At 40.0% G+C, this 10,074-nt stretch overlaps 1 non-coding gene across 1 annotated transcript; it reads left to right on the top strand.

The window, feature by feature from the left end:
* Positions 1-8,480: 8,480 nt before the first annotated feature.
* On the top strand, positions 8,481-8,587 carry LOC141662883 (small nucleolar RNA R71). The gene has a single exon (XR_012550984.1). It is a non-coding gene; the product is annotated as a small nucleolar RNA R71 (small nucleolar RNA).
* The last annotated feature ends 1,487 nt before the right edge of the window (positions 8,588-10,074 follow it).

Raw genomic sequence — 10,074 nt, 5'->3', positions numbered from 1 at the left:
ATGAGAGTCTGTGAAATAGACTTGAAAGAATTTGGAATGATCACTTAACGCGGATTGAGTTTTCTTACGATAATAGATCATATGTCATTATCGAGATGTCACCTTATGAGATCCTTGAGGGAACATAATGTCGATCTCCCTTATGTTAGGATGAAGTTGTAGAGCGCAAGATGCTCAGACCCGCCATAGTCCAAAGGACCAAGGATATAATAGATCTAATCAGAGGACGGCTGGTAGTAGCCCAAGATGGCCATAAGAAATATGTTGATTTGACATGAAAGGACAAAGAATAGGAAGTAGGGGACCTAGTGTTATTATAGGTATTCCCTTGGAAAGGATGGATGAGGTTTGGAAAGAAAGGAAAGCTAAGCCCACGAATTGTTGGACCCTTGGATATATTAAGACATATTGGGAAGTTAGCATATGAGCTAGCCCTACCCCCGAACCTGTAGCAAGTTCATAACGTGTTCCACATATCAATGTTAAGGAAGTGTAATCCGGATGCCTGACATATAGGGGCATATGAGCGCATAGACATGCAACTAGACGTAACCTATATGGAGCAACCAGGAAGGGTTATAGATCGCAAAGGAACAAGTGCTTAGGAGAAGGGTTATTAAACTAGTCAGAGTTTGATGGTAGAACCACAATGTGGGAAAATTTACTTGAGAGTTAGAAAGTGCAATGCTAAGAGAGTATCCCTATTCATTTTCTATCTGATTCCGGGACGGAATCCTTTTAAGGAGGGGAGACTGTAATAACCCCAAAAAAAAATTGAACTTTTTGTAACCCTTATGAATAGTGATTTTGCTGATTATGCTGAATAAGAAAATTTTTCATGCCACACTATGTAGGGGTTCTTTTATTGATATTCTGTTCTGAGATCTTATTAGTACTCTATATGGAATATAAGTGTATGTAAAGATCGTCAGAATCCAAATTCGAACACTTTGATTTTTCCCGAAAACCCACCAGATACAGAAAGAATTGAGTATAAGGTAACATGATTAAAAGAATTTTAATTCAAAGATTATAAGAGAGGATCATAAAAGGAATATAAAATATTGAGAAAGGTTTAAGGGAACCTAAGTAATGAGATCCCGGGTATGATCCCTCAAACGATAAACGAGAACGAAAGTTAAGCGAACCGTATAACAGATAAGCGGTCATTATCCAAGTAATTAGGGGTTAATCAAAGAGGTTAGTGGGTGATTATGTCATCATACCAATAAGAAGAAAACAAGTGTAAGAAGATGACATAAGAAAGATGACATAGGCATTGTGACATAAGCATGACAAATAGAAAGGTTAGTTGGTTGATTGTGAGCCATGTAATTTTTATCATGGTAAATTTAATTAGCAAACAAGAGAAGCAACCAAGCCAAAAGAAATCATAACACAAAAATTGAGAAGTTGACTTTGTTTTTCCACAAGAAGCTCTCGGCCAAAACCAGAGCGGAAACTTCAAACTACCATATCTCCTTCAATACTCACTCAAATAGTATGTTCTATAGCTCTTTGGAAAGGTATTGAGATGGTCTACAACTCTTGTTCACAAGTCTCGTCCAAATAAGTAAGGTAAGACCCTGGTTTTGACAGTTCTTTCAATATGATTTTTAGAAACTTCAAAACCTAACTTTGTGTTCTTGATTTCTTTGGAAAGATCAAGCTTGTAGGAGGCTCCCTAAGACTTCCTAGCTACTCTAATCACTCCAAGGAAGGTATAACACCTCCAAACCCTAACTTTACTTTGAGTATTACGATGGGTTTGATGGTTATAATAAATTAGAAGCATGATGCTTGTGTGTTTAGAGTTTGGATTGGATTTGTAGTGATTTGGATGTTGAAATCTTGTTTATAGTTAATGAAACTTAAGTATAGCTAGTAGTTCATGTGTGGGGTTGTATAAATTGGAAAATCTTGAGCTTACCATCCTTTGTAGCTGAGGTAGGAGCTACCAATAGGCTAGGCTTTCAACTTTTATTGTGTCAGACTTATGTATAATTATGAATTGTAATAATGGCAAGGAATATGTAAATTTATTCAGAAACCTTTTGAGGTGTAATGGCTTATAATTGTGGAATAAAATGACTTGTGTTATTTTTGGTACTCATCTCTGAGACTATAACTTATGGTGTGTGTGTGTATATATTGTGGGGTCATAGTATGCAGTAGTTGGTTGTTATTAAAATTAAGTGTTATTAAGGGAAATGGATCTCGTGACAACCCGGATCCCTGACCCCGAATTTGGGGGTGTTACATCATGCATCGCATCCATCCTCCTAGCCAGACGCCTGTACTACGCCATGCTCATGCCCGTTCCAACATCAGCTCCTTCCTCCTCCTCATGTTCCTGCTGCGACGGCCCTGACTCATCTCCTAACTGAGATCTCCAAGCAGTCATGCTCGTCTGGGTGGCCCCAGCAGCTGGCCTCCCACCAGGTAGATAGTCAAAAGTATAACCAAGCCCCTTCAGACCGGGCTTGCCTCCATCCCACTCTTGCATCGTTGCCAAAGTACTGTTGTCAGTAGGAGCACTCGAGATCTGCAACTGCTTATGTTCTAGCCAATGAACACCAACTGCCACGCATAATTTCGTCACAATAAACGCATGCGGTATAGACCCCGTGGTACTCCCCCTCAAGAACTTTAGAATATCCTGAAAAATCACCATCCCAAGATCCACATAATCGCCCTGAAGAATGCTCCACAACAGCCATGCACGCTCTACAGTAATCTCATGCACATGCGAAGATGGCATGATGTTAGCACAAATAAACACGTTCCATGCACAAAAAAACCTGTTCATGCTGGAAACCGGGAACGTAAAGTACTCAGTAGTGCCCCTCTTTCCAGTGTGTATTAGGCATGTATAGTGTAGCAATAATAAGATCCAGATCAAAGTCCTCTGGAGTCTTATCGTTCCACGTGTCTTGCCCGGGCTTCCTCACGGGGGCTGCTCAATCACCGTCCTAATAGCCTCAGCACTGTACTCCACAGTCCTCCCTCGCACCACCGTGAAGCCATTCTTCTCAGCCTTCGCGTTCGCATAGAACTCACAAACAACACTCATGGGCACAGCAGTGGGTGCCTCGTAAAAAGGAACACAGCCCATCTCCAGAATCATTTTCAACAGCTTACCATCCTTCCCTAATGGCAGAAAACCTCTCTCCTTGATGATAGGCTTCGAAAAAAGCCTCGTACACTGCGCTTCAGCCTCGGGAGTAGAAAACCTCGGCCTTACACCACCAGCACTCGAAGAATCAGTGGTGCTGCTGCTTACTTGTGTCCTTTGTCTCTTGGGTGCCATTGGAATTGAGTAGAGAGAATAAGAGTTTTGTGTTTGAGAGAGAATTGGTGTTTGAGAAATTTTTGAAGTGGTGAAGAAGTTTGTGTATAAGTGTATGTATTTATAGGAGGTGAAAAGAGAATTATATATGGAATAGAAGTGGGATTTGATTATGGGAATAGTGGGAATAATGGGTTTGATTTGGAGAGGGAAATTTGGGTTGTGGTTTAGTAAAATACGGGTAGGAATTGATTTTGGAGAGGGAAATTCGGGTAGAAATTGATTTTAACGCGGTCGGGCGCTAGAACAGCATGGGCGCGCCAGGCTTCTGTAGTCAGTCTTGAATTTTTTTTCATTTTTTTTATTTTTTTGTGATTTTCTCTTTTCTTCTTGCTTCCTCTACTTACTAATGTACAACAAACTTGGGTTGCCTCCCAAGAAGCGCTTGATTTACGTCGTTAGCTTGACACAGAAACTCGAGATCAAACGGACAATAAAACGGCACTAACTACCTCGCGGTTTTCCGTGTCACCATAGTAATGCTTCAACCTCTGACCATTTACATTTAATGCTTGGCCCGGGTCATTCTCAAAAATCTCCACCGCTCTATGTGGAAACACAGTTTTGACAACGAACAGCCCTGATCATCTTGACTTCAACTTTCCAGGAAAAAGACGGAGATGAGAGTTGAACAAAAGAATTTGTTGCCCCGGCACAAATGATTTGAGCACTAGACCACGATCGTGCCACCTCTTGACTTTTTCCTTATATTTTTATTGTTCTCATAAGCTTGAAGTCGAAACTCATCGAGCTCATTTAATTGAAGCATCATCTTCTTACCAGCTACATCTAAATCCAGATTCAATTACTTTAAATTCCAATATGCTTTATGCTCTAGCTCCACCAGAAAATGACACCCCTTACCATAAACCAACTGAAACTGTGATATTCCTAACGGAGTCTTGTACGCTGTTCGATACGCCCAAAAAGCTTCATCAAGCTTCAAAGACCAATCTTTTCTCGATGGACACACAACTTTCTCTAAAATGTGCTTGATCTCCCTGTTAGATACCTCGGCTTGACCATTTGTCTGAGAATGAGAAGCCGTAGCAATGTGATGATTCACATTATACCTTTGCATTATAGCAGTGAACTTGCGGTTACAGAAATGCGACCCCTCATCACTGATTATGACTCTTGCAGCTCCAAATCTTGTGAATATCTGCTTGTGAAGAAAATTAAGCACTACCTTCGAATCGTTCGTTGGCAACACCTCAACTTCAACCCATTTCGACATATAATCAATCGCCAATAAGATATACTGATTGTTACAAGATGAGACAATTGGCCCCATGAAGTCAATACCCCAAATATCAAAGACTTCGACCTCGAGAAGCACATTAAGAGGCATCTCATCCCTTTTTGACATATTACCCACACATTGACATTGATCACATTTCAAAATGAACTGATGAGCATCTTTAAACAAAGTTGGCCAAAAAAACCTGCTTGAAGAATACGAGATGCTGCCTTTTCTCCACCATAATGTCCTTCATAAGCTGTTGAGTGGAAATTTCGTAAGATCCCCCCCCCCCCGTTTTGATGTAAGGAATACATCTCATGATGATTTGGTCAGCTCATTGGTGAAAAAGAAACGGCTCATCCCACATATACCACTTCACTTCATGTAGAAACTTCTTTCTTTGAGCTGGAGTCAACTGTGAAGGCATAACGTTACTCACCGGATAGTTCACTATATCGGCATACCACGGTTCCTCTGCTTGTACTCCAAATAATTGCTCATCGGGAAAAGATCCATTAATTAAAGACTTATCTTGTGAAGTAGCAATTGAATACTCTAAACGCGAGAGATGATCGGCGACTTGATTTTCAGTCCATTTCCTGTCCTTGATCTCGAACTCAAACTCCTGAAGTAAAAGAACCTATCGAATCAACCTTGGCTTCGAGTCCTTCTTCGAGACGAGATATCAAATTGCAGCGTGATCAGTGAAAACCTTCACCTTCGTCCCTAATAGATAAGATTGAAACTTCTCAAAACCATAGACGATAGCCAAAAGTTCTTTCTCAGTAGTGGTGTAATTCAGTTGAGCACCATTCAGAGTCTTACTAGCATAGTAGACTACATGAAATATGTTGTTCTTGTGTTACCCAAGAACTGCTCCAACTGCATAGTCTCTTGCATCGCACATCATTTCAAATGGCTCAGACCAATCAGGTGCAGTTATGACAGGTGCCGTAATCAAACTCTTTTTCAATGTCTCAAAAGCAGCAAGGCACTCGTCATCAAACTTGAAAGGAACGTCTTTCTCTAGAAAATTGCACAATGGCTTTGAAATCTTTGAGAAGTCCTCGATGAAATGCCAATAGAAACCTGCATGACCAAGAAAACTGCGAATTCCCTTAACAGATATTGGTGGAGGGAGATTTTCGATCACCCCCACCTTCACTTTGTCCACCTCTAGACCCTTACTAGAAACCTTGTGACCAAGAATGATGCCTTGGCGCACCATATAATGACATTTCTCCCAATTGAGAACCAAATTGGACTCAACGCACCTTTTCAATACTAACCCAAGATTGTGCAAGCATTCGTCATAAGAAGTTTCAAAGACGGAGAAATCGTCCATGAATAATTCTATGTTATTTCCAATCATATCAGAGAAGATAGCCATCATGCATCTCTGAAAAGTGGTTGGCGCTCCACATAACCCAAAAGAAACTCTTCGAAAAGCAAAAGTGCCAAAAGGACATGTGAATGTAGTTTTCTCTTGATCTTCTAGAGCGATACAAATCTGATTATAACCCGAATAGCCATTTAGAAGACAATAGTAATCATGCTCAGCCAATCTATCCAGCATCTGATCAATAAAAGGAAGAGGGAAGTGATCCTTCCTTATAGCTTTATTCAACTTCCTATAATCCATGTAAACTCTCCACCCCGTGACTATTCGTTTAGGAATAAGCTCATTCTTCTCATTTTATACCATAGTGATACCACTTTTCTTTGGCACACATTGAACTGGGGCTCACCCATGAACTGTCAGAAATAGGATAGATGATCCCTGCATCTAGCCACTTAAGGATTTTGTTCTTCACAACCTCTTTCATGATCGGATTTAGCCTTCTCTGTTGCTCAACATTAGGCTTGCTTCCTTCCTCTAGCATATTTTTGTGCATACAATAAGAAGGGCTAATTTCTTTGATATCTTCTATAGTCCAAGCAATTGTCGATTTGAACTCTCTAAGAATTCTCAAAAGCTTCTCCTCATCGGTACCTGAAAGGTCAGATGCAATAATAAGAGGTAAAGTAGATGCATCACCTAAAAATGTATACCTCAAATGTTCAGGTAAAGGTTTAAGCTCAAGAGTAGGAGCTTCCTCAATAGATGGCTTGAGGCGCTTCGGAGAACTTTTCAACTCCTCCAATTCAAGAGATTCAAATGGCATATCCATCTTTCGCTTCCAGGGAGAAGCATTCAAATATTGCAAGTGTTTATCACCTTCGTCATCTTCACTATTAGAATTCCCAAACAAGGCTTTCTCTAAGGCATCAGACCTTAGCAATCGATCGAGTTCAGTATTAACCACAATATCGACCATTTCCACCTTAAAACACTTCTCATTTTCTGTAGGGAATTTCATGACATTGAACATGTTAAAAGTCACATCATGATCCATCATTCGCATGGTAAGCTCACCTTTCTGCACATCTATCAAGGTTCGGCCAGTAGCCAAGAAAGGTCTTCCCAAGATAATGGTAATTTTCTTATCCTCCTCGAAATCAAGAATTACAAAATCAGAAGGGAAAATGAGTTTATCCACCTTGACCAAGACATCCTCCAAAATACCTCACGGATATGTAATAGAACGAGCGGCCAGCTGCAAAGTCATATATGTAGGCTTTGGATCAGGCAAGTCCAACTTTTTGAAGATTGACAATGGCATTAGATTTATGCTAGCTCCCAAGTCACATAGACACTTATCAAATGACACATTTCCAATGGTGCAAGGAATAGTGAAGCTTCCACGATCTTTAAGCTTCAGAGGCAATTTTTGTTGCAGCACAACACTGCATTCCTCCGTGAGAGCAACGGTCTCTAAGTCATCAAGCTTCACCTTCCTAGAGAGAATACCTTTCATGAACTTCGCATAACTAGGCTTGCTATAGAGCTTAAACGAAAGGTATGTTGATGTGAAGTTTCTTGAACACCTCTAGAAACTTCACAAACTGCTTATCCAGTTTCTTCTTCTACAGCCTCATAGTATTTCTCCCCTGTATTACCCTCAGAAGGAGTGTGCTCAACAATAGTCTTCCTTGGCTCCACTTCTACTTCCTTCTGCACTTCTTCTTCTTCAACCTCTACTTCAGAATCTGGAGTCTTAGCTTTTTTTTCAAGATTCGCAACCTTACCATACCTCAATGTGATTGCTTTAACAAGCTCATTAGCTTCCTTCTTGCCTGGCACTTCAGTATCGCTCGGAAGTGTGCCAGGTTGTCGATTCAATAATGCATTAGCAATTTGCCCGATCTGATTCTCCAAGGTCTTGATAGAGACAACGTGGCTCTTGCACATGTGTCTCAACTCCTCCAATTCAGATTTTTCATTATCTTGAGGTAACTGCTGAAGTTGAAGTTATTGCTTCGGGATATATGGTGGTTGCTGAAAACCAGGAGGGTTATACTGCCTTGCTGTGTATGGCTGATGAGATTGTTGCACCGTATTCTGATTGTTGCTCCAGCTGAAGTTAAGATGATTACGATGGTTTGGATGATAAGTGGTTGGAGGTTCTTTCCGCGATCTCTAAAAATTGCTTACAGATTGAGCGGATTCGCTGGAAATAGCACACTGCTCAGTTTCATGTGCTCCCGCACCGAGCTCACAAACACTAGTGATTTGATTAACTCCATAATTAGTCAAAGAGTCCACTTTCATCGTCAAAGCTTGAAACTATAGTAGTAGATGTATCCAATTCCAGAATTCCTGCTACCTTTCCTTGCAACATTCTTTGTGTAGGATTCTGGTAATCATTGGTTGCCATTAGCTTAATCAACTCATAAGCTTCATTGTAGCTTTTAGCCCATAAGGCTCCACCAGACGTTGCATCGAGCATAGGTCTAGATTGTGTACCTAAACCATTATAGAAATAGTTTATAATCATCTAATCAGGCATGCCATGGTGTGGGCATTTCCTTAGCATCTCCTTATATCGATCCCAAGCCTTACACAGAGATTCACCAGTTTGCTGAGCAAACTGAGTAAGAGCATTCCTGATTACAGTCTTCGCCATAAGAAAGAATTTATTGAGAAACTTTTGAGCAAGATCCTCCCATTTGGTGATTGACCCTGGTGGTAGAGAATGTAACCAGCACTTCGCTTTATCCCTCAAAGAAAATGGGAATAGTCACAGCTTGATAGCATCTTCAGTCACATCCTTGAACTTGAAAGTGTTGCAGATCTCGATGAAATCCCTGAGGTGCATGTTGGGGTCTTCAATAGGAGGAACCCCCAAACTAAACTGAGTTCTGTATCATCTGAATCATGCTCGACTTGATCTCAAAAGTGTTAGCCGCAATGGCTGGTCTGATGATTCTTGACTGAATATCATCGACCTTAGGCTGAGAATAGTCCATCAAAGCGTTAGGATTATCTGCTTGATCACCCATCTCTAATAAAGGTGGTTCTTCGATTTTCTCTTCTTCTACTACTTTCTCTTCATCCTCAAAATCTTGCCTTCGCTCATCTACAACTTCTTCCTCATCTTTATCAAAAATTCTCCTACGAACTCGCGAACGCGTTTGCATAAACAATCGCTAGAGTACCTGAAATACGATGAGAAAAAAGAGTAGGTAAGTAACAATGTCCGAGTCAATGAACTTTAACGATCACTGATGAAAAACACATAAACTAAAAGTTAACACTACAGTCCCGGGCAGCGGCGCCAAAAACTTGTTAGGGCTAAACAAGCGCTAATAATTCACGCAAGTATACGCATTCGCAAGTAATATAGAATTATTTCTAGTTCATTCCCACAGAGACTGGCTTTGGTTAACTAAGTAATTTATGCACTTATGCACCGATGATATAGTTACTATCCAATGCTAAGACGATAACAAATTGGGGTTTTGATTATAATTATGATTTAAACTAACAATTATACTAAGAGAGTAAAAGAGAGTTGTATATTATATGAGACAAATATGGGATTCTAACTTTATTAAATACTTTATTTAATAGCCTTATTATTATTAATCTTAACATGCAATGGTGATGACACTAATCAGATAACACAAAATTGCTAAACGCCAACTTTCATTGCACGAATAACATACTACCAGACATCCACAAAAGAGATAGAAGCTGAATAGACACCAATTATATTGAGATCCTATATGTCTATATAATTTGACGACATAAAGGCTTAACGCATAAGTTATCTATCATGATTACACAGGGCAAGTAAGATGGTTAAAATTACCTACGAATCATGCATAACAATAACACATGAACCTATGCTAGTATGGCAAGTTCTAAATCCTTAAATTCACTATCGCTCCATTAAAGATTAACATGCTATCTTATAAGTTCGCGACGCTCATAAGATGAATAAGCACAACCAATACCTGTTTATCATACAATCACCACACACTAAGGTATCGAAACAATTTAATTAAATAAATCCATAAGTAAATCCGCTAGAACCCCACGATAACGATTATCCCATAATCGGACTCATCATCAACATGGGTTCTGATGAAAGCATGG

This window comes from Apium graveolens, chromosome 5 (genome assembly GCF_009905375.1).
Source record: "Apium graveolens cultivar Ventura chromosome 5, ASM990537v1, whole genome shotgun sequence".
Lineage (NCBI taxonomy): Eukaryota > Viridiplantae > Streptophyta > Magnoliopsida > Apiales > Apiaceae > Apium > Apium graveolens.
Note: the sequence above shows the minus strand (reverse complement) of the source record. Positions and strands in the feature narration are given on the sequence as shown.